The 25336-nt window shown below is 50.9% G+C and overlaps 1 long non-coding RNA gene across 1 annotated transcript; it reads left to right on the top strand.

Moving 5' to 3' along the window:
* The first annotated feature begins 2659 nt into the window (after positions 1–2659).
* Positions 2660–24666, top strand: LOC147999492 (uncharacterized). The gene is made up of 3 exons (XR_015644227.1): positions 2660–3002; positions 5894–6049; positions 24115–24666. It is a non-coding gene; the product is annotated as an uncharacterized LOC147999492 (long non-coding RNA).
* Positions 24667–25336: the final 670 nt, after the last annotated feature.

Here is a 25336-nt window from a genome sequence, read left to right as displayed (position 1 = left end):
CGTATCACTTTTAGTCAACCCCCAGAAACCAGAAGTACAGAGGCATGCGCCACATCCCTCCTAAAGTTGAGCTCGGTGTCAGCCTTGCACTGTATCTGACCCTGGAGAGATTGAAAGCCGAAGTCTGCATGATCTTCTGAGGCCGGGGCCTGTCGTCCATCACCCAAATGATCCCTTCAACAAATGTAAACACCTGCTGCTCTTCCCTCCTGCTCCTGGGGTGGCTGTATCTTTGGGGTTCTGTGGAGTCCTCTGTAAGGTCCTCTGCAGGGACTTGCCCACCGTGTGTTCCCGGGACCTCGGACTGGACTCCATCAAGGGTGGCTACACTTCTGCGCTGCAAGCTCAAATCCCAAATTCCAGAAGAAACTTGCGAAGGGTGATGGGGCAGGCTCCGCCCTGGGCCACGTTATTGCTTCCTCTTGTACCCCAGCCTCGCTGTGCACCATCCGAGGAGTGACCTTGTCCTGGGAGGCCACTGAGATGCTCTGTGAGCTGGATCAGCTCATTTGTGTGTGTGTGTGTGTGTGTGTGTGTGTGTGTGTGTTGTATGAGAGAGAGAGAGAGAGAGAGAGAGAGAGAGAGAGAGAGAGAATGTGTGGATTCATTTTCATATGAGTGCTCATGTGGGTCCATGAAGGCCAGAGGTCTACTTCAGGGTGCTCAGAAGTGATCAGCCTTGAGTTGAAGACAGGGTTTCGTCATTGATCGGGAGCTTGCTGTGCTGGCCTGTGGGCCTCAGGCATCTTCCTGCCTCCCTGTCTTCCCAAGGCAGGGATTACAGACATGGATCACCAAGCCTAGCTACTTACATGGGCCCTGGAGATTGAACTCAGGTCCCCCTCTAGCCACCCCCAGCTGTGTCCCCGCCCAAATGTCCCATCCCCCTCTCCACCCACAGTCACTTCCTGACTCACATGGTCACATGACCCCATCTGGGCTCTAGACAGGGGCCTTGGGGAGGTGTCTGGCCCTGAACCTGATCCTACTGTTTCCTTGTTATTGGCCACTGGGCAGATGATGTGGTCTAGGAGAAGATCCTAGGAAGTAGATCGTGGGTTCCAGAACTCCACATGGAGCCCTCCCCACTGTCCTGTCTGGGACAGAGAGAGGACTATGTGTACAGTCAGGCTCCTGAAAGCAGGGCAGCTGGCTTATAGTTCCTGCCGAGAGCTTGTAAGAATGTGTGCTCAAACAATGGGTTTGCACTCCCTGAGCCTTTCTCTGAATTGCGTGAGTGCAAGCACGTACGTACATGTCTTGTGTATGTTCAGGGACATGTGTGGAATCTCGAGAATGATCTTGGTCATCATTCCTTGGAGGCTAGCCACCTGATATTTTGAAGCAGGATCTCTCACTGGCCTGGAACTGACCAGGTAGGCTAGGCCAGGTGCTCAGTGAGCTTCAGGAATCTGCCTGTTTTCCCTAGTGCTACCATGCTGGTATGTTTCTCCTGATGTCTGCACTGAAGCTAACGTCCAGTGTGTGCATTTTAGCCACAAAGCTATGTCCCATCTCCTGTCTCTGGATCTTGAAACAGCTTGGTTCAGCCTCGGGGTGCCAAGGAACTTGGGTAGGCAGCTTGGGGCAGTCAGACACTGTGGCTCCAGAATGTAGACAAAGGATGGGGAGAGTGGGATACCCAGCAGGGAACTAGCACAGGCGGGAAAATGAGGCCAGCCCAAATCAAAGACGACCCCAAGTGTAACTCGGACCCCACAGCAGAGAAAGACGTTAGGGAGAGTGGAATGCACGGGGCTCTCTGAATGATTTCCACAGTTCTTCATCACTCTAAAACCGTTCTGCCGGAGAAAACACATTCTGTTTTGTCTCTCTCTCTTTTTTTTTTTTTGGTTCCTTTTTTTTTCAGAGCTGGGGACCGAACCCAGGGCCTTGCGCTTCCTAGGCAAGTGCTCTACCACTGAGCTAAATCCCCAACCCCTTGTCTCTCTTTTTTATTTTAAAGGGAAGGGGATGCCCTTTCTTCTCTCCTTCTTTGGACATCTTGCTGTCAGGATGTCATAGCTGGAGCTTCGACAGTCATCCCTTACACCGTAAGGGAACCAAAGGAGCTGAGACCTTTGCCAATTTCATAAAGCACTGTTAAGCACTGAACAGGCCTCTCTTTTATGTTAAAGAATAAAACGTCGCGGATATAAGCCACAAGGTCGGTTTGGTTTTGTTCCAGTGTTGCAGAACACAATGCTAACAGAGACGCGTTGTGTACTCTTCCGGGCCTTAAGACCTTAGCAAAGTGAGCCTGGGAGTCTTTCCCATGCACCTCCAGCTCAGGAGAGCCGTGGTAGTCTCTCCCCATGTTCTCTGGTGTCCCAGCATTAGCATTATCGATTGGTGGCAGGTCCTCTAGACCTGATTCGCGGCTGCCTCAACGCATGGAGGGAGACTCATACACTCCATTCTCCAGATCCTCCCAATAGCATTTTGGGGTTCTCCCACTCTGCAGGAGTTACGATTTATGTCTGGTTCATCAAGATAAGGCTGAGTGAGAGTGGTGCTCGGGGTCTGTGGCTGCTGGCTGGCCGGGAAGCTGGCGTGGCCTCTGCAGCACACGGTGGAATCAAATCCCTGCAATCAGCAGAGGGTGATTTACTCGGTTCCACTGGCCCCACATTTAAACAGATGTCAGCGGGTAGCAAACGCAGTGGGAGGAAGACATCAGAGAAAGCTACTGCATCGGAAAAGAGGGAGCGTTGTAAACGTGCTAAAAGGGAAGGCCAGTATTTATGACTGCAGTTGCTGGCGACCTTCTTTCCTGCCTGATCATGTGAGGCCACGAGAGCCCCCTTCCAGTTACTGCTCTGGCAGGCTGGGGTGAGGGAGGCCCCCCGGGACCCTCCTTTGCATGGACCACACAGCTCCCTTTGGGAAGACACTGACAGTCGTTCACAGGAAGCTGGCAGCTCAGGTCCCATATCTGGCACGAGTCACGCAGGGATTGCTGCACCCATTGGACAGATGGAGAGACTGAGGAGCAAACCAAGGTGAGCCCCTGACCAGGAAGCATTGAGGCCTTCCCAATGCAATCCCTGACATCAGGTTTGTTCTCTGTCTAGGCTGTTCTGCTTACTGCCCCAGGTGGCCTGCTCTTGTGACTAAAGCCAGCTGCATCCACTCCCCAGCCCTCATCCTTCTGACCCAGCGGGTCCAAATCCTTGTGGTCGTCACTGTGACAGGGAAAGTGAGGAATCCCATTGTATGGTGTCATCCTGGCCCATGAGGGGGAAGGTGGGAGAGGATATACTCCCTATTGTGACCACGGATGAGGTAACTGACAGCTAGCTATGGTGTGTGTGCGTGCGTGTGTGTGTGTGTGTGTGTGTGTGTGTGTGTGTGTGCGAGTGCACATGCGCGCATGATATATGTATATATGTGTGAGAGAGAGAGAGAGACAGAGACACACAGAGAGAGACAGACACAGAAACACTAAGAGAGACATAGAGATGGAAACAGAGGGACAGAACCAGAGAGACAGATACAGTGAGAGAGACAGAGACAGATGAGACAGAGAGAGATACTGAGAGAGACAGAAAGATGGACTGAGACAGAGAGACCCAGAGAGACAGAGATAGTCAGAGAGACAGAGACACAGATAGAGAGACAGAGAAATAGGGAGAGACAGAGACAGAGACACATAGACAGAGACTGAGAAAGACACAGAGAGACAGAGAGATGAAGAGATACAGAGATAGAGAGAGACAGAGAGAGATGGAGATAGAGAGACAGAGACAAAGAGACAGAGACAGTCAGAGAGACAGAGAGAACACAGACAGAGACAGAAACAGAGAGACAAAGAAATAGGGTGGTAGAGAGAGAGATGGGGAGAGACAGAGACAGTCAGAGACAGAGAGATGGAAACAGAGAGACAAAGAGACAGAGACAGTCAAAGAGAGACAGAGACAGAGACAAAGAAACAGTGTGGAAGAGAGAGAGAGAGAGAGAGTGAGAGAGAGAGAGAGAGAGAGCAAGCAGCCACAGCTGCCCCAGGCCACCAGGGTTCCAAGGGCACTGTTTGGAGCCAACCACACCACTTCTGGGAAATCCGGCTCCCCACTTCTTGCCTCATAGACTCCAGCGAGGGGTAGACTCTGTTTTGACTTGCTCCACACTGGCACCCAGTCTGCCCTTGAGTCTCTATCTTACCACATGTACCCTCAGATACAGCCCTGGATGCCTCATGGGCTGACAGGGTCTTGGCCTGTAGACAGCTACAGCCCCGTCCTACCTCCAGGCCTTCGTATGGTGGGTGACCAGGAAATGTTTGCATAGAAGAACAAACAGATCAGAGAACCCTGGAGAGCCTTGGGGCAGGGGGCGGGGAGCGCGGCCACAGGCCTTCTGCGGTTCAGTCTGGGGTAAGGGTCCTAGGCTGACTCTTCCTGTGTGCCTTCCCAAAGTTGTGGACCCACACCTCAGCTCTTTGCTCCATGACTCCTGTGAGTTTGGAGACGGAATATAGATGCTCACATTCTGTCACGCATGTTTGCCCGGCCTACAGGCCTCCGGTGATGGTATTCATTCCATTCGGTAAAGGGATCAGAGAACAATACCTCGGAGCCAGTCACTCTGTAGCCAGAGCTGGAGAGCCAGGTCCAGGTTCACCTGCTAAAATGTCTGAAAAGTAAAAACCTTGAAAATGACCTTCGTTAATGGGTGCTTGCCATTGGCCATTTCCATTCTGTCATCTTGAAAAGCAGTGTGGATCAGCCTGAACTTCTGCTATGTCCTATTCTGCTATATCCTATTACAGACCTCTATGGACTCTGTTGTGTGCTCAGCACGAGGCCCCAGAAGCCATAAAACTGGGCTTCACCTACCCATTCCTCGGTGTCACAGCGCTGTGACCACTGCATAGATGTGGCTTCCCAGGAGGTCGACAGGTGACCCTTTCTGAGCACACATGCTGTTTGAATGCTCCCCCCCCCAACCCCTAGCTTTGTAGCAGGGCTCTCCCCTGCCAAGTGTCCCTCTGCCTTTAAAGGTGTGTTGAAAGCCGGGTTCTGCTCTCCAGCCTCAGTTCTGCAGCCTAAAATAATACAGCAGGATGCTGGTGGGAGACCGTGCACTTCCTGTGACTGTTCAGCTCACATTCTCCCAAAAATAACAGTGAGACTGTTCACACCTGCGCCGGCCACGTTTCCTCGCACAGGCGGGAGATTAATGGGCTCCATTCAGAATGGGCCTTTCTGACCTCATTTGTGAAGTTGGGGTGGGGGTTGGGGGGACTCAGGAAATTGCACACTAATCCAAATCTTGATAATCCCAAGATCCTGGCATTCCTTCCCCCACTACCCATTCAAGAACCCCAAATGCATCCCTCTGAAACGAGCTTCAGCTTTCAAAGTTTTGATAAGATGCAAAGTCGATTATTCCTGGCGGACACTTTCCAGTTCGGCCGAGTGGAGAGATCAGAGACGGTTATGGAAAAGGGATTCGCTTAGCTTCAAGGAGCTGTCCATCCATCAACCCAAAGAAAGGAACAACGGACCCGAGGGACCCCTCCAACACACATCCCTCCTGCAGGCCACAGCCATCCCCTGCAGAGGCAGGAGCATGCCTAACACTTCCATAAGGGCTGTCCCTTCCCATGCAGTCAATGCCCCTTCTGCCTCAGCCATATTGGTTGCCTTCTAGGTATGAACCATCAAGAAAACAACGTACCAAGGAGGGACTTGAACTTGAGTGTCTGGTTTCTGGTTAGAGTTTCACGTCACTCGAAACCACTGACTGCATCAAGGGAGAGGCTGCATCGTTTGTTGTAGCTTACACGATAATCAAAGCCGGACTGAGCCCGCTGCCTCCGCCTTCCTGGAGCGTGGGTTACAGGTGTGTGCCACCACACCTGGCTAACCAGGTCTTTCTTATTTAACTGCAGGGTCCTTCCACCCCAGCACACAGTAGGTACAATGTGGATGCATATTGAGAGATGAACAGACAGAGTTTCCCCTGTCTACCAGCATGCCGTGGCTTCGCTCCTCCCTCAACAGCACTGACGGTTTCTGCGAGCTCCACTGAGGCCAGGCTCCCCATGGTGAGTTGCTTAGTTCTATAACAGAGTTAAAAAAAAATTCTCAGCTCACGTCTGGGCATTAAATAATGGTGGCCGGATGTTTAAAGCAGATTGCCGGACTGGACAGATGGCTCAGTGGTTCATAGCACTTGCTGCTCTTACAGAGGTCCTGAGTTCCAGTTTCCAGCTCTCAGGATAATCTATAACTTCATCTCCACCTGAACTCACCCCCTCTTATTAAGTCTGTGGGCAGTATACTCACATGCACACACATCATTAAAAATGAGAAAAATGTTAAGGGCTCAAGAGAGTGGTCATTCCCTCTCGTTGACCTCTGCAGAGGTCAACTCCTCCTTCCCGGGCACCAGGGGATCCGTGTCTCCTGAATCTGCTCAGCTCCCCTGTGGCCAAGGGGATCATGCATCTAATATCCACCAAGGATTTGCGAGCAGGAGAGACAAGCGCTATGTCCAGGTGGGAGCCCCGCCTTGTCCATTCCCCACCTACAGCCAGATTAGAAAGTCAGGCCGCTCATGGTCTGGACTAGGAGACACGGGAGGAAAGTGGCTGGCCTCCCTCAAGAACCTTCTGAGAGTGGAGTTCGTGAAGTCGCTCAGGCAGGAGCTATGGGTTGTTCGTTACTGCAGCCTACCCGTGTTGTCCTCGGGCCCCAGCTCTGCACCCTACTCCCCTGAAGCTGCTTCCTAGATACAGCCAAGCACATTGGGAAGCATACCATGACCTTCCCATGGCCTTGTGTGCATGCTGTGCTGTGCCTTCTTTTATTCTGCTTGATGACCCTGTGATGCATGCATGTGTATGCGTGTGCATGTGTGTGTGTGTGGGTGTGTGCACGTGGAGGCCAGAGGTCAACGTCCGATGTCTTCCTTTATGACTCTCCATCTTACCGTGGAGGCAGAGTCTCTCACTGAACCTGGAACTCACTGATTTGGCCAGATTGGCTGTCCAGTGAGTCTCAGGGATCTACCTGTTTCTACCACCTCCAATCCCTGGGATTACATGTGTGTACCACACAGATCCACAGAGATCCACAGAGACCATGCCCCAGTGCTCGCTTGCTCTCTCTCTCTCTCTCTCTCTCTCTCTCTCTCTCTCTCTCTGATATATCAGAATGTGAATTCTCAGGATCAAACCCAGGGCCTCATACTTGCATGGGACGCACTTTACCACGAAGCCATCTCTCCAGCTCTCTCCCTACCTGCTGTATCTTGCACGAACGTCACATTCCTGGGCAGAGATGCCCTCTCGTCCATTTTAACAGCCGTGTCACATTGGCTCAAAACATGTCCCGGCCTTCGTATAAAACAGCACCTGCCTCCCAGACATCGAATTCCATCTCTTGCTGTTACAGACAGGGCTGTGGTGGCGAGACTGCTATATGGATTCAGGTCTTAGTACAGATGATGTGCTCCAGGGTGCAGGAAATGCTTTATGACTAAGTACGTACTATGTGTGCAGAGATGAATGTTATTTTTATCGACTGTCGGTATGTGAGCGGTAATCTAAGAAACACACAAAACAGAGTCACGAGGCAGAATCCTGCCCAAGCAGGCTGGAGACTGTCCTGTTCACGTGTTACATGCTCCTTTAAAGCCAGACACTCGGCGACTTCCTCTCTCCATCTGTCCACTTGCTTGTTCTCTCACCTGACTCTCTCTCTCTCTCTGCTTATTTTTGTTCTGTTTTGTAGACAGAGTCTCAAGCAGCCTAGAGGGGCCTCAGATGTCTCGATTTCTCTGAAACACTGGGAATCTATCCATGTGACACCATGGCCTACCTGGTGTACTGACGGTCATCTACCGTGCGACTCCTGTCAGTAATAGGAGGCCACGTGTAGTAGGACTCGGAAATGTGGATTCTTAGTCTGCCTCTGCCCAAAGGCCCCAAATCAAAGCAAGGCTCTTCTGCAGGTCACCAATATCCTCTTACTCAAAATAAAGTACAGCTTTAAGATAACACTTAACCTCTCTGGGGAGAGGACTTTCTACCCAAGTCCTGGGGACTCCTTGTCATTTTCTAAAGGTAAAGTGTCGATTTCCTTAGGCTGATGTGACTATGGGAATCAGGCTTCCCAGGGAGGAAGTGAGCAGCTCCCTGAAACTCAGGAGTCTCTGCTACGTTGCCCCGCATTTACAGGGCCTGATGCTTCCTAGAGAAAAGTCAGTTACATCCAGTCACTCAGAAGATTTGAGTAAGGCAGGCTGTTGAACTGTTGGGAGGAGCCCTCACCGATAGTGGTGGTGATGATGATGATGATGGTGGTGATGATGATGATGGTAGTGGTGATGGTGATGATGGTAGAGGTGATGGTGGTGATGATGATGGTGGGGGTGATGGTGGTGGTGGTGGTGATGGTGATGATGGTAGAGGTGATGGTGGTGATGATGATGGTGGGGGTGATGGTGGTGGTGATGGTGGTGGTGGTGGTGATGATGATGGTGGTGGTGATGATGGTGGTGATGGTGGTGGTGATGGTGATGATGGTGGTGGTGGTGGTGATGGTGGTGATGATGATGGTGGTGATGGTGGTGGTGGTGGTAATGGTGGTGTTGATGATGGTGGTGATGGTGGTGGTGATGGTGATGGAGGTGATGGCGATGATGATATTGGTTATAATCGTGGTGGAGATGACAGTGAAGATGGCCACACCGGTAGTGCTGATGGTGCTTTTGGTAATGGTGTCAGTGACGATTTGGTGGTGATGGTGGTGATAACTGTGATGGTCATAGTGAGCTCCACCAGGAATGGAGAGTTTGATTGACTGTAGACACCCCAAATCCATCACCTGCACTCACACATCAGCTTTCTTAATGCAGTGACAGTGGGTAGCATTTGCTAAGGAGCCTGACCCTTGGTCAGGCTTCCCAGTGCAGTCTAGAATGCTGGCTGGGGCCTGGGAGTTTCAAGCAACATAACCTGGGCTCGCAGGAGCATGAGAATAGCCCTCTGCAGCAGCCTTGGTGACACTGTGGTCACCTGACTTCTGAGAGTGACTTTTCTTTCCTGCCCTGAGTTCCCATGCAGGGATTTTTAATTGAAGGACATTATAACTGGGAGAGCCTCCCCCTGGGAAAGCAGTCCTTCCATGTCCGTGCTTCTGTGCAGAGCCATGGTCAGCAAGCCACCTGTAGACACAGCCACGGGGCCAGAAGGAGGCATTCGGGTCTCTCCACAAGCGAAGACAGAGAGGGTCAGGCTCTAAGAGGACTGGGAGGCCACACAGCAAGAAGAAGACTCAGCTCTTTCAACCTCAGCCTCTTCGCTGTTCCCATAGCCCGGGAAGCTTGCTGGAGGCAGGTCATCACCGGTTCCAGCAGACCAGCCAGCGGCTCCGAGTGACTCAGGGAAGGAGGGACACCTGAGGTGGCTGAGCCCCGTGTTGGCTCTGCTCCATGTTCTGAGTTTAACTGCTTTCTGAGCTGGTTTGTAACCTCGGGGGAAGAGGTTGTGCCACCAGGGCTCAGGAGCTGGGGCTATTGTTCAGCGACTCAGGCCCCGGCTCACCAGGAAATCCACGGGGAGGTGAAGGCCAAGGCCCGCCGAGTCCTTCAAAGCAGTTCCTCTGCCTCAGACCTCTGCTCAGCCCAGCCCACGGCTTCCCAGGAACTTTCTACAAGGACCAAAGAGAGGCGAGATTGGGGCCAAATGTGGCCTGCAGTGGACTTTGCAAAACAGAGTTGAAAGCCAGGGCTTTCGACACAATCCCAGGAACCGTGGGATGGCTTGAAGGCCAAGAGATGGGCTCAATAAACAGGGCTGGTTACTCAGGGCGGCCTGGTGGACTGGAAACGTGTTATTTTAGAGGAAGGACCCGCCATGGCCTGAGACATCGCTCTCGGTCAGAAATGAGAGTGAGCAGGGTTTTGGTGATTCTGACAGGGGTCGAGAGCCTGGGACACCTGAGGATGCCTGAAGTCACCCCCGTTTGCAGCTTGGGGTCTTACTGGGGTGGGGGGTGACAGGAGGAGACAACAGGCATGCTACAATGAGGCACGCCCCCACCACCACACACACACATATATGCACACACACAAAGAGAGAGAGAGAGAGAGAGAGAGAGAGAGAGAGAGAGAGAGCGCACAAATGCTTATCCAGACCAAAACATCACCCTCTGAGAGCGGGAGCCCCTGTCCACAGTGTGAATCCCAAGATTTCCATTTGGCTTCAACCGAAAAGCCACAAAAGAGAGGAGAGAGGCACGTCTACCAAGGTGGATGGCTGCCATCTTCTTGGCAGAGAGCCGCAGAGACCGACAGAGAGCCGCAGAGACTGGCAGAGACTGGCAGAGACCATCAGATGGTATTAAGAGTCCTGCTCCTCTGCATGTGACTTCTGTCTGTAAAAAGAAAAGCCCCCTTCAGACATTAGAATGAGCTACGAGGAGAAGCTATGGCTTCCTGTCCTTGTAGCTCATGTTAGCCCACGGCCAAGTTCTTTCCACAGTTTACCCAGGGTCCTGCCATCCCTTCTACCTGAGGTTCCATCTACACAGCCACCGTCTACACCATCCTCTTTCCCCCTCCCAGTTGTGCTCAGCAGACATCAGTCTTGCTAAGATCTGGGGGGCTCTCAGGAGGAAGATTCGGCCCAGATCCCCTACTGTGGTGTGGGGGTGTGGGAGCGGTGGGCAGGAGCACGAGGAGCGGTGGCTGGGAGCACGGAGGGGTGAGCACGAGGAGTAGAGATAGGGATCACGAGGGGAGCACGAGGAGCGGTAGCGGGGAGCATGGGGGTGGCTGCTGTTCTCTGGATGGCCAGGAGCATTGGGGAGCAGGATTTACCCCAGCAATTACAGAGGGAGCGCATGCGTGGAGGGCTCACTCAGTTGGTTCCCCAGGTTTTAACTCGTGCTTTTTACCCATTGGTTTGTTCGACAGGTGAATGGCTTTGAGTGCATGCCAGACTCTGCGATGGTTGTGGACAGATGGCCATGAAAAAGCCGTCCGTCCATCCCTCTGTCTGTACTTGTTAGGCAGCCACGCCACAGGCACGCGCTTGCGCAGTCTCCTTAGCTCCCACTGCTGTATCCTCTGGGCAAGGAAGGCGAGCAGGGGGTCCCACAGCCCATGCTATGCGCAGGCGCCGTCCATGCAGGAGGCCGTGAAGACAGACCGTACAAGGAAAGGTCAGTGACTCGTGCCTACTTTCTAACCCAAGCAGAAGGTCAGTCACCCCCGTCGCCGTAAATCATCCTTTCTAGCACATTCTTTGCGACTTGCCACTCAGGAGATCAAAGCTCATCAGCGTGTTGGAAAGTATGCCTGAGAATATCTGGGGATGGGAAGCAGGTTCCTGGTGGGGAAACCAGCAGGCTGTTTGGGGTCTAAAGTAGAAATAAATAATAACAGGGGTGCTGACGGTGGTGGTGCTGGTGGCGATGGTGGTGGTAGTGGTGATGGTGATGATGGTGGTGCCGATGGTGATGGTGGTGGTGATGATGATGGTGGTAGTGGTGGTGGTGATGATGATGGTGGTGTTGGTGATGAGGCTGCCGCCGCCGCCGCCGCCGCCGCCGCCGCCGCCGCCGCCGCCGCCGCCGCCGCCGCCGCTGTCGAGCTCTTGCTTCTTGCTCCTCACGGATTTTAGGAAGATTTTATGAATTAAATACTATCAGCAAATATCAACCTCTGAGGTAACACGAGGAAGGTGCTCTATCTTTGACCTGTCACCCAGCTTTCTCTTGTACTTTTATGGTTGAGACAGAGTTTCCCTGGACTGCCCAGTCTGCCCTTGAACTCACCCTGAAGCTCAGACAGAAGATGGCCTCTGATCCTCAGCTTCTTTCTAAGTCGGTGGGAGAAGTGTTGCACCCAGGCACGGTCTGTAATCATTATACTTTACAGGGGAGGAAAACTGAGATTTCAAGAGAACAAGAAGCCAGGCTGTTCACTGCTGGGACCCTGGGATGCCCAGGCACAAACCCCAGTCTGCGGGGAAACACATGTCTCTCTGGGTTTCTGGGTCCCAAACTGGATCCTACACATTCTTAATGGGCTCCGTGCGCCATGGAGCAGGCTTGGAGAATTCTTGGAAACGTGCGTGCCTCACTGTCTCTCATCCAAGCTATAAAAGTCCAGTTAATGGAAAAGGTGGATTTGAAGAAGAGAAAAAAAAATCCTGGGGGCTCAAGGAAGCTGACGAGCCAGTGCCGCTCTCCCGTCTTCCTGGCGGAGGCTCCTGGAGTTTGTAACATGTCACCTGGGTGTCAAACAGTGCACGTCAAATCCCAGGGACCTGGAGCGCATCGAGGAGTCTGGGAACAGAACCTGGCAAGGCGAGGAAAGGAAGGTGAGCGACACGGTGGGTGCTGAGTGCAAATCAACCCAGACCACCTGTCCTCCGAACACCCATGCCTGCTGAGGCTCTGACGGGTGTCACTCCCGTCTCTGTCTTCCACAAGCCAAATGAGGTGCGAAAAGTCCTCCCTCCACCCTGTGGGGAAACTGAGGCCCAGAGGAGTCAAGTACCCACTACAGGTCAGGTAGCCACTGTATTCGTCAGTCAGGAGGGTACGTTGGCAGTGGTAACAAACATCCCCGAGTCCCAGTGGCTTAAAGTAACGAAGGCCTCATTATGCTTATCCTGTAGACCTACTGTGGGCTTCCAGGCACACCAAGATCACTCAGGGACCTGGGAGGACAGAGTAGACCTCATCGTGAACAGGGGATCTGTTGGGGGATGGTCTCACATTGGAAACTAACTCCACCTTGGAAGTCACATGCACAGCTTGCTCACCAGCATGGGTTTTGTGAGCTGGGAGTGCGTCTTCCGGCCCTCAAAGGGAACATGCACACAGTAGGGACACTAGGGAAAACTGCCAGCCATCATCACCATAGTGGAGATGTGGGATTCGATCTCACATCTTCCTCTGCTGGAGCCTGGTCACCATGAACCTTCTGGGAAAAAAAAATCATTAGAAAAAAGGGTCCTAGAAGTCAACCTCGAGTATCCCACAGCCTTTCCCATGGGAAGTAAGTGTGTCCCCTGGGATTCCCACAGCCTTTCCCATGGGAAGTAAGTGTGTCCCCTGGGGTTCCCTGTGCTCACCCAGACAGAGGTGAATGCAGAGCACACTTCCTCCCAATGCAGAGTCCCTTCAGCTCAGCTAAGCTGGTGCTAGAAATGCACACAGTGGGTCTTTTTCTCACAGTGAGTAAGTGCACACACAAGCACACTCCCACTCATGCTCGCACTCACTCACGCTCTCGCACACTCATGCAAGTATGTTTGCCCATTCACACTCATTCTCACATGCTCACGTTCATATGTTACTCACACACACACACTAACACACACACACACACACACACACACACACACAGCCATCAGACTGGGCGCCCTATTCCACATGGTAACTCAAGACTGAGCTTCCCCCTCTGGTCTTTTGCACTAAGAGGGATGCTTTTACCCGTGTGATCAAAGCTGATCCTCCAGCATCGCCATGTGCATGTGCCAGCCAGGGCAAAGAAGAAGGAGGCTAGGAGGCCACTATGTGATGGCTGGACACACATGCGCACACACATGCACACACACATGTATGCACACACATGTGCATGCACATGCACACGTGCTAGTACACACAGACACACAGACACATGCATATACATGCACAAAAGCATGCACATGTATGTACACACATACACATGCACACATGTGTGTGCTCACACACACACACACCACACACACACACACACACACACACACACACATAGTGAAGTACAGGCCTTGGAAGAGAAGGCAGGACAGGGCTGTCTCTGCCTTGTTGAAAGTCTACGTGTGTCCTATTAGGGACACGAGGGTCATCTATACAAGACAAATGGTCTGCCCACTCTCTGGTTGCTCACCTCCTTAGGGGAATCTATTCTTAGTTTACTGGGCAAGACACTTCTCTGTTCCCTGCTTCCCTCTGAGAGACCTAGGAGTCTCTGGACCAACAAGTATAAAGCCACAGCACCCCGGGTCTCAGAGCCCCACTGGTGCCAACTCCCCTTGCCTGTGCCATGTGACTCCACCTCTCTTTACAGATAATGTTGCTATTTGCATGATGGATTACATGGTCAGCACAGAGGGACGCAGCCAGGAACCCTGGGGACCAAATTCCATGGCGGTTGATGAATAAGTCTCCTCTCTAAGCCAGGCCCTGGAGGGGCTGAGGGAGCCTAATGCAAATTTATTCTAAGCCAGGGCCCTATCTCCTCACAGCGCCCAGCCACTTCCAAAGTTCCACTGCCAACTTCAACACACATACATCCATTTGGTGAATGCACACCCAGACGGCCGGCCGAGGGTGCAAAAACACAGGCGTGTCCAAGTAGGTCCCGAGCTTCCAGAAGAGCCAGCCTCTCCCAGGCAGCCAAGGCTCTGAGGGAGCAAGGAAGCCCCAGGCAGTGTGAAATATTATTCACGGGCTCCGCCTCTGACAAGCCTTGGGAACCTATTTGGAGGTCGGGGGATAAATGACTGCTCAGAATGGTTCCCACCTCTGCATAAATGTGATTTCACAGTGCCCAGAGTGCCCCCAGGAACTCGAAGAGGACATGGGTGTTTAGAGTGTCCCCTGGTGACTGGCTGCTTGGTGTAGTTACACTTTTTGACCTCAGGAGCTTAACTGTGTCTGAACTGAGCTGGCTGGTCCCCAGGAGGGGTCTCCTCATTGACCACATCCTGTCCTTGCGTCTGCCTTGTGCTTACCTGTGTGTAACACTTCACTGTCTGCGTGTCCTCACTGTCCACTAATCCTGTGGTGTTATCCCAGCCAAACATGGTGACTAATGAATGCTCTCTGAAGGCCTTGTGGAGAGGCCATCTATCATTAGGTACCAGGCTCAGAGAGCAGAGGGAAAGTGGAAGGAGCTCTCCTCCCCACTGCCCTATTCTCAAGTTCACCCCCACATCTCTTACAACTTCATGGAGAACAGAGGTCCCACGGTGTTCAGGATGGGGGTCGGGAGTGCAGGCTGACTACAGGCCAGCAGGCAGTGCCAAGCTCCTTCTAGAGCATTCCTTAGCCCAGCAAAGCCCACACCCTCTCTAGAACACGCAAGACACCCTTGTGCCAGAGCACTCAGGGTAATTCTGATCAAGGTGTGTCCCCGAGTGTCATTTTAGAATTGCAACTATCTGAAGGAAAGGTCAGAGAGATCACAGGGAGGAAAGAAGGCAGCGGACAGTTCAGTCTGCAGGCCGCTGGGCAGCTTTGGGTGATCTACTTGAGCTCTCTGAGCTCCTCCTTCATAGCTTGGTTCTCTTGGGAACAGACATTGAGAGGAGAAGTTGAGCTTCGCTCAGAGGTGGTGGTGGCGGGAACCAAGGTAGAGAGCAGTGTGTTCTTCTTGGAAGGGAAGGAGCCGATACAGATAGATATAGAGTAAGTTATCAATTTTGTTGCCCACGGTCTTTCCAATTTAATACCACACCCCCACACACCCCCTCGTTCCCCTCAGAAACCGTAGAAGTCAAAACAGAACACAGACCCAGGAGGCAGCTGAGTAGAGAAGGTGCAGGGTTGACTTCATCTCCACTACAAAGGGCTGAGTTTGGTCTTCACCTGTAGGGGGCGCTTGTAAGCACTGCTCAACCCCTGTCAGGGCTAGTTTGGTTGCTGTAACAAGTGATCCCTCACACCCAGAACCACAAGTAGCAGAGCTAGGGATGGCTGTTATAGGACCAGCTCCTCCTCCTGTGGAACTAAGATGTTCTCTGCATTCGGAGACTAGAGCTAGATAGGGGAGTCAAAAACATCCATTGCTTGTAATAGGGTCCTTATGTCTCTGACTTCCTCTCTAGTCAGTGCTACGGGCAAGGACATCTGAACAACCCGGTCCTCCCTGGACGGAGGAGCTCCTTACTGGATGGTGGCCTGCCAGCCACACCTCAGCATCCCCGAAATGCCGTCTTGTGTGGCGACAGCAAAGTCCTCGTTAGGCTGACCGTAGTGGATCGTGAAGTGCTCGATTCACACAGCACCCCAGGAACAAGACCTATCCATTGAGCTTGGACTCAGGCAATGTCTGTAGAGTAAACATGAAGGGATGCAGGACTGAGGGAAGTCATCAGGCTGACATCTGGGGAACAGAGCCAGGTTGTTCTTGCTCTGCGGAAATCACACCAGGTACCGTTCTCCCCGTGTGAAAGGAGAATTGGCTGGATGAATATGACATTTTTCTCTAGGATGTGGAAGGAAGCGCTTTGACTGCTATCCAGGATGTCCGGGGCCTGGCGGATGGATTCCTTCCCCCAACTGGCCGTCTTCCCTAGGCAGGGTGTTTACTTGGATGGGGTCTATTCCTGCTGGAGGGCAGGTGTCCTGGGGCCGTGGAAGCCTTCGTTCTCCTGGCCGCCTGGAAATGGATGGGTTTTCTTGCTTATTTGGTGGGAATAAAGAAATTTCCCAGCAAAAGTGAGGCAGTCTGGGGAGTGCGTGTTTCCTGGGTCCCCAATATTAGTCACCTAAGATGGGTGCTGTTTGAAATCTCAGTGTGAGACCTGAATACTGGAGCCCCGGAGGCAGGGCAGGGTTGCTGGGGAGGGAGAAGGCTGAGGACTTGGGGTGGGCATCCCTTTAGTCAATGTCTTGTCCCCTGTGGCAGCACACGGAGTGCATGTGTGCATCAGGGTGTGGTGTCCATTTAGAAGGGTGGTTGAATTCCATCCCTGAGGACTAGAACTGAGGGCAGTGGCCGTGCCAGGGCTCACTGAGTGGCACCTCTTCTGTCCAGGCCTTGGGTTAGGATGCAGGTGTCAGGAACAGAGCTGTGAGAGGCAGGAGTTCACACATTCAGATGAAGGGAGAACAGTGTGTCTTAGGATGACAGAGAACCTCCAACAGGAGAAGGTCTCCAGTGTTAGAACCAGCAACAGCCTGGGCTCCAACTGGAGATGTGGTCCTCTTACCAGCACCTCCCTTGGCAGGTCCTTTGTCCTCACCTGCCCCATCCCTGTATGGTCATCCACTTCCTCTATGCTCTGGTGGTCTTGATGGGAGCCTCTGGTGTGGCTTCTTGGCCCTTTCTGCAGGGTGGGAAAAAGCAACAATTTTTGAGCCTTTTTTTTTTTTCATTTTTAGAAAAAGCACTGGGAAGATCCAAGAGATTGTGGGAAGCCATGGAGGACCCAGGGCTATTAGAGGGGATCTGGGTGCTGGTGGGACCCAGATGGGGGAGCATTGAGGACAGGGTCCCCTTCCCATCTCCCATGCCCTCTGCACAGTGTGTGACTCTGATTGAATTAACCCAGTGAATGGCAGACTAGGAACACTGCAAAAGGATCGAGGTTTCTAGGTCGGCAGGCGGAGTCTGGAGAGGTGGGGGAAGGGTTGACTGCAGATTGGGAGGCTTGGTGAGGAAGGTGGCCACGGACAGCCTGTAATAAATGAATGGTGTGGCCAGCTCCCAAATTACATTCACAAACTCGCACACTAGGGCTCCCGGCTGCAGTGTACTGGCCTGGACACCTCAACAGCCTCCAAGTAATGGTTCCCAACTTGAGAGCTTTCCTTGCCTGAGCTGCTGCCTCTCTCTCAGGGGCCAGGAAGCTTCCCTCTCTACAGTCTTCTTCCTTCCCTGTTCTCCTGAGATTGGCTTCCTGGTTGCTCTCCCTGTCTGTCTCATTCCCGTCTTTTCCTCCATCTGACTGTCCTGCCAAGCAAGTCTTGAGAAGCCAGTCAGTCTGCCTGCTTGAGTGTATTTCTTTTTTTTTTTTTTTTTCGGATCTGGGGACCGAACCCAGGGCCTTGCGCTTCCTAGGCAAGCGCTCTACCACTGAGCTAATTCCCCAGCCCCTTGAGTGTATTTCTTTACAATGTCTTCTCTCCCTCTATCTCCATGAATGCACGTGGGCACACACACACACACACACACAAACACACACACACATGCACACACCATACACACGTGCACACACCATACACACATGCACACACATAACACACACATATGCACACACAAATACACATATGCCCACATGTACACACATACATACATGTACATGTACACACAAATGCACACACATCCACGCATACACAACATACATACCCATGCACACATACACATCCACCCACATGTACAAACATACATGTATGTGCACATACACACAAATGGACTCACACAACATACACACACATACATGCATGCACATGTACACACAAATGCACACACACAAATGCACACATACAACATACACACACTCACACACATAAATGCACAGAAAGCATATACACATATGCACACACGTACACACACAAATGCACACATACAACATATACATAACACACACAACACACACACACACACACTTGTGTGAACTAAGCCTATGAGTGGCAGGGTGTTCTGGCCATAAGACCCAAAGCCCCTGCTCTGGCAGACCTCCACCCCATGCAGCCCTGGCTCTCCTCCCTTCTGCCTCCCCAAACCTTCAACCTCTTCTTCCTGTCCATCTGCACAGGGTTCATATTAGCCTCTAGAGCTGAAACATTGAAGTCCCTGATGTGACCATGGATACAGGATGGCTGCTCGAGCCACCGGAGAAGGTGCTTCTGGAAGATTTGCCAGCTCAGGAGACTTACTATACCGAAGATGGGGTCTTGGTTTAGAATGGGCCTAGTGCTGGTCTCATGGCCCAAGGGTACTGCCAGGGTAGAGCAGGCCTCTATTGTACTGCTATGCCAAGGCCTGGCTAAGCCCTGTACTGTATCAGCTCATTGATGGTGAGATTGAAAATGGGCGGAAGAAGAGAGAGGAATGGAGGGTGGGAAGGAGAGAGAGGAGAGCTGGAGAAGATGGAGGGATTAGATGGGGTGGAAACAAAGCTAAGATAGAATAAGGGGGGCTGAGGAGAAAAGACAGGTTGACAAAGGCAAGAGGAATTGGGAGATGGAGAGGCAGAAGAGCCATGAAAACAGGGATAATAGGAGAGACTCAGGGAAGACAGCAAGCAGAGACAGGGAGAGGGTGTGCAGAGGTGGACGCTGGCTCCAGCAGAGTCCTGTCCATAAAGAAGTCCCATCGTCCTTGCAGAGAGCCTGCCTTCCCGCCCGGGGACAGAGGGCAAAGTCTAAAGGCCCGACTCTGTGTTCTGGAGCTGCGGCCTTTGCATTCCTGTAGGGTGCACTCCCCCGCCCGATAGCAGGACGTGGTTAATGCTCTCAAGTCCAAGGCCCTCAGCCCTTGGTTTTAATTAGGCATGTCACTGAGAAGGGGTGAGGGTTCTCATTTTCGGCAGATCCAGCTGCCAGCCTTATCATGATCCCTAGCAGGACACGATACAGCGCATGTTAGAGGAGGCAGACGAGGAAAAGACATGGAAGAATCACCTCCCCCTCCCCCACCCTGCAGCCCCAGTTTTTGTAGGATTGAAAACTGCCTTCGGCCCAAGGGGCTTTTATGGGAGGTGGTTTTACATGGAGTACATTGGTGAATCTGCTTGGCCTTAGCTGGGGCAGGCACAGGAGATGGGGGGGGTGTCAAACTGTTAACCTGAAGAGTGGAATCAGACGCTGCCAACGCCTCACACACAGAGAGGTGCCAGCGATGACCTCAGGACTGCCATGATGAGCTTAGTCCAGTAGGATCCACCCTTTGATACAGTGTCAATCATCCAGCCATCTTGATTGCTCAACAGCTCTCCATCACTTGCCCATCAATCTATCCATCAAGTCACTCATCCAACCATCTGTCTGTTTATCTGTCCATCATCCATCCATCATCCATTTCTCATCCATCCATCATTCATCCATCATCCATCTATCCATCCATCATCACCCATCCATCCTCCATCATCCATTCTTCATCGATCATCCATCCGTTCATCCATCCATCATTCATTTCTCATCCATCATTCACCCATAATCCATTTATCCATCATCACCTATCCATCATCCATCCATCATCCATCATCCACTCATCCATCCCTCATCACCCATTCATCATCCACCCATCCATCATCCACACATCATCTTTCATCCTTCATCCATTCATCCATCATCCATTATCAATCCACTAATACACACACACACACACACACACACACACACACATATCACATTGTCTCCCCATGGTGTTGCACAGTACTGAGGTTCTTCTAGGAGTAAAGAGTGTGCATCAGGCATGTGTGTATTAATACACAATGGGCACTGGAACCTATCAGTAACTCTCTTTGGTTACCATGGTCACCATAGTGTGTGATGGCAGAGGGATATTTCCACTACCATGTGTGAGGACAGTGTCTTCTCTCTGTGCTTCTACTCAAGACAAACTGAGAAGCTGCCCAACCCTATCCTGGCTATGAGGAAAACTGGACACTGATTAGACCAGATTCTGCTCTTTGTAGAGTGTAAGCTTGTAGTTCAAGGTTCTTTGTGAGTGAATTATGCCCAGGGAAGGTTCCACTATTGGCCAGACTCCCACTTTGATGTGTGTGCACACCTTCATCTTGGGCCTTGGAGGCCCTTTGTTGAGGGTTGCATGTGTTCCCTTGTTCTGTGGCGATGGGACATGGACTCAAACTTGATCCAATGGGATGTTACGGTGAAGATTTAAGCAAAGTTTTGAAATGAGTTTGGGGTGTGTTTACCTTGTAACCGTGCTGCCATTGCCACAGGGTAGTGATGACCCTGGAGGAGATGACTTTGAGTAGTGATGACCCTGGAGCAGAGCTAACTGGATCATGGGAGTCACACTGGTCCTCACAGCTCATACAACCTGAAGACATTTCAGTGGGCACATGTATGCATACGGAGGCAGGGGGTGAAGTTGTTGTTGGGTATCTTTATCAGTGGCTCTGTATTGTATTCACTGAGACAAGAGTCTCTAGATGAACCCAGAGCTCAATGAATCCTAGCCTAGCTAGCAGCTTGATCCAGGGATCCCCTGATTTTGGTTCTTAAGTCCTAGGTGGTGACCATACCCGCCTAGCTTTTATGTGAATTCTGGAGATGCATACTGTGGTACTCATGATTGCAGGGCAAGAACTTCGGTCACCAGCTGTTTGCACAGCTCTTGCTATTTGTTCTCTGTATACTGTCTCCATTTTCTCCTCTTTTCCTATCTCTCTTTTAATTAACCGGATATTATTTTAATGTTGCTTTGTTCTATCTCCTTTTGTCATCTTCTTAGCAACATCTTAGGTTCTACTTTCAGCTGCTCCTCAGAACATAACACAGGATGCACACATTTGGCACACACCTCAGGCTGCCTGCCTGTGGTATGATCTCACACAAACCACAGCCTATTCCACTTCCCCTATTTTGGCATTTGTGCTTGTTTATAGGCACATAATAAATAAATGTGTTTTCAATCCCCCAGATGCATCTTTGCCATCCTCCCACCCCCCATCCTCTAACACGTACACGGTAGCATGAGCACTCTGCCCCCGACCACGATATTCTACACAATAACGACAACAATAAAGTTCCTTCAAAGCAATTTAAGTAAGAAAGATGTTTTGTGTCCATGCTGTCAGGACTTACCTTTTTGTTATTTTGTCTGACAATCTCAGCCTTTTAAATTTTTTTGTACCATTTACATTTAGTGTGATTTTGACATTATTATGTGTAAAACTATGGTCTTGCCATTGTTTTCTGTCCATCTCTATTTGCCTTTATGAGCTTCCCTCTACCTTTTTTTCTTTTTGTATTTTTGGTGATGAATTCTTCCTGTTTTGGAGTGAGAAAATCCTTCACTTTGCCTTTGGTACTGGAAGGCGTTGTCATAAGTGTAAGATTCTAGGTTGAAGCTGCTTGCTTGCTTGCTTTCTTTCTTTCTTTCTTTCTTTCTTTCTTTCTTTCTTTCTTTCTCTCTCTCTCTCTCTCTCTCTCTCTCTCTCTCTTTCTTTCTTTCTTTCTTTCTTTCTTTCTAATCCTTTTTGGTTCCATGGTCTTCTGGTTTGTGTTGTTTCAGCAGACCTCCATATCCACTGTGATGTTTCGTGTTTTTAAATTTTGTTTTACTATTTTGAGATTGGGCCTCACTCTGTATGCAGCCCAGCCCTGGCTTTGAACTCACAAGAAACCTCCTGCCAAGCGCTGTGATCACAGGCAGGCACAGCCACACCTGGGGAATTTCCTCTTTCTTATTGGGAAATTTTGATTGTTTAAATAATTTCATCATTCTGTGCCCTGCTGTAGTTTCGCTCCTGTTTCTTGTGACACTGTTGGGCTGCAGTTTTAACCATGATTGGAAACATTTCTTTCTTTTTTTTTATTTAAAGATTTATTTATATGAGTCCTCTGTTTCATGCACACCTGAAGAGGGCATCTGGTCCCATTACAGATGGTTGTGAGCCACCATGTGGTTGCTGGGAATTGAACTCAGGACCTCTGGAATCGCAGCCAGAGCTTTTAACCACTGAGCCATCTCTCCAGCCCAATTGGAAACATTTCAGTTGTTGTTTCTTCAAGTAATTTTTTTTCCTTTTCTTCCCCTCCGCCACCTCCCTCCTCTCTCCTTCCCCTCCTTCCTCTCTCTTTCCCCTCCCACTTCTTGTTGTCCCTTTCCCTTCCTTTCCCCTCCTTCTCCCTCCCCTTTTCCTCTCCATCTTCCCCTCTCCCTCTTCCCCTTCCACCTCCCTTTCACCTCCCCCCTCTTCCAGGGTCTCTAGCTACTGAAAATTGCTCCACTGCCCGACAGTGGTCCCTCCTTGTTCCTTTAGGTTTTCTCTCTGTACCTCACTTTGGGTGGTGTCTGTCGTTCCAGCCTCAAGGCCTGCAGGCCCCTCTTCTTCAACATCATAGGTTCGTCTCTCATGACCTTGATTGGGATCTTGTACCAAACACATCTCACACCTCTGCTCATCCTCTCCACCTCTCTCTAACCCGTGAGCCCTGAAGCACTGTCTGCTGAGTTTGTCACAGGGTCCATTTCTGCCCATCCTTTGCGAGCTAGCATCTTATTTTGCCACGTGACCCTTTGCCGTTTGGATTGATGCCGGGGGTTGTGGTTTGGCACTTTGGGTGCTGCGTGCTTTTTAATTTCTCAGTTTGAGAGGTCAGTTAAACAGACCGGAAGCTATTTGTTCATTCATTTTTGATCTTTCAGATCACTGCCCTTCCTCACTGCTCGATCTCGAGATGCCTTTTAAATGATAGTTTAATGATTAAAGTGTGCATTAGGGGGCATTACACATCATTTATTTTGACCAAGAGTAGACATTTAAAAATATATATATATATTTAAAAAAACCTTTATCCTTTTAATACTCAAAATTTGTATCATCCAAAGGTGACTGGTTCCAAGAATTATTTGAGCATCTAGCATGGGCTAAAGAGTTGGTTTCTATGAACAAAATGAGCAAATGGATCATATTCTGGAGTCTATACTATCCTAAGTTATTTTCGGGTCAAGAAGTCAACGTATTACAGATATCTTTGGAGCATCTATAATCTCCCTTATTTGGTATAGCTTCTCTTATGGTCATTCAAGAGATTAAGCCTCAGCCAGCTGCCCATCCTCCACAGGCTTGACCACAGGCTTGACCACAGGCTTGGCCATAGGCTTAACCACAGGCTTGGCCACAGGCTTGATCACAGGTTTGGCCACAGGCTTGACCACAGGCTTGATGGATGCCTAGGTAACTGTGCTGGCCACAGCTAGCTCTGGGCATCTACTGCTCACAGAGCACATTCAGGAGGGCCTGCCTTCCCCCGGTGAGATGCTGACAAGATCTCATGTGCAAGCTGGCCTGGCTTTGAACAGGATCCTCTACGGCAGAGGGAGATGACTTCTGACAGTCACTTTTAGACAGCTGTTTAGAGTCTAGAGAGTTCCTGTCTACCTTGAGCAAGGTGGCCGTCCTGGGTGGTCTCAGCAGGAGTGCATACAAACAGGTCCTAATCATGTCCCTTACCAGAGTCTCATATGGCCCTCACGGGACCATTTCCTTAGTTCTAAGCTAGCAGTTGCCCTTCCCCAGAGTTCATCTTCAAGATGTCCTGAGCCAGGTGACTACTTAAGGTGTTTGCAAAGAGACAAACTCAACACCAGACACATCCCCAAGCTGTGCTCACCATCTGGGGTCAGAGGCAGGCTGTTTCCCCAGTTGACCTCTAACTGCCTGTCACCTCCTTTCTGCAGGTGATCACAGGGGAGACAGAGACACAGAGAGCTCAGCCCCAGCACATGCTGTGGCACTGTCATAAAGGCTCCCTTGGCAGAAGTTGAGCAACAAATTCAATTACCCCTGAGCGCACCCTCGGCAATCAAAGGCATTGTCTTGGAGAAGCAGAGCCTCCTTCTCCAAGCTGGGCTCAATTAGGAGGCCATAAGGAGACTCCACTTCATGGAAACTAGACCCAGGAACGCAAGACATCATCTTAGAGCTGTCTCCTGGGCCCCACCTGCTCCTCCTGCAGTCCTGCCAGAGGCCCCCCACCTTGGTTGAAAGAGGTCACCCAAGAGAAGGACAGTCTGTGTCACCTTCTCCCCACGGAGGCCCAGCTTCAATGACACTCGGGCCCCAAACCACAAGTTTATGAATCTCAGAAGTTTTGCTTGCTCGGGTCTGGCACGGAGTTTGGCCGACATCATGGAGACATTTTTCTCTGTCAGGCAACAGAACGAGGCACAAAGCAGCCAGCTGCAAGGCCTCAGAGCCCAAGTCTCTAATTAAAACAGTGGGAAATGAGATAACTTCTCGAATTCATCACTGCCTCGGGGGCTGTCAGAGTGAAGCCTTCGAGGCTTACCCCCCACCTTTTGTTTATACATTAACAGGGTCCCTCAGCTGGCCTTTGTGAATGAGCACGTGTGTGTGTGTGTGTGTGTGTGTGTGTGTGTGTGTGTGCATATGTGTGCCTGTGTATATGCATATGTGTGCCTGTGTATATGCATATGTGTGCATGTGTGTGCATATGTGTGCCTGTGTATATGCATATGTGTGCCTGTGTATATGCATATGTGTGCATGTGTGTGCATATGTGTGCATGTGTGTGCATGTGTATATGCATTTATATGCATGTGTGGATGTAGTCATGTGGGTGCATGTATGTGTGTGTGTGCATGTTATATGTGTGGGCATATCTGTGCTTGTGTGTATGTGTGTGCATATTTGTGTGCATGTGTGTATGTGTATATGCATGTTTATGCATGTGTGCATGTGTGTGCATGTGCATATGCCTGTACCATATCCCTCTTGTTTACTTGTTTTTGCTTTCTTACTTCCTTTTTCATGCCTGTCAGTTGGACTGCCATTGTCTCAAGGTAAAGCAAAGAGAGAGAATTTGATAAAGCCCCTGTGATTTGCCTCTCTGTAAGAGAGAGATCACCTGTTCCGGGCACCTTTCCTTGTACAGTGTCT

Source organism: Rattus norvegicus, chromosome 19 (assembly GCF_021556685.1).
Source record: "Rattus norvegicus strain SHRSP/BbbUtx chromosome 19, alternate assembly SHRSP_T2T, whole genome shotgun sequence".
NCBI classification, from domain to species: domain Eukaryota; kingdom Metazoa; phylum Chordata; class Mammalia; order Rodentia; family Muridae; genus Rattus; species Rattus norvegicus.
Note: the sequence above shows the minus strand (reverse complement) of the source record. Positions and strands in the feature narration are given on the sequence as shown.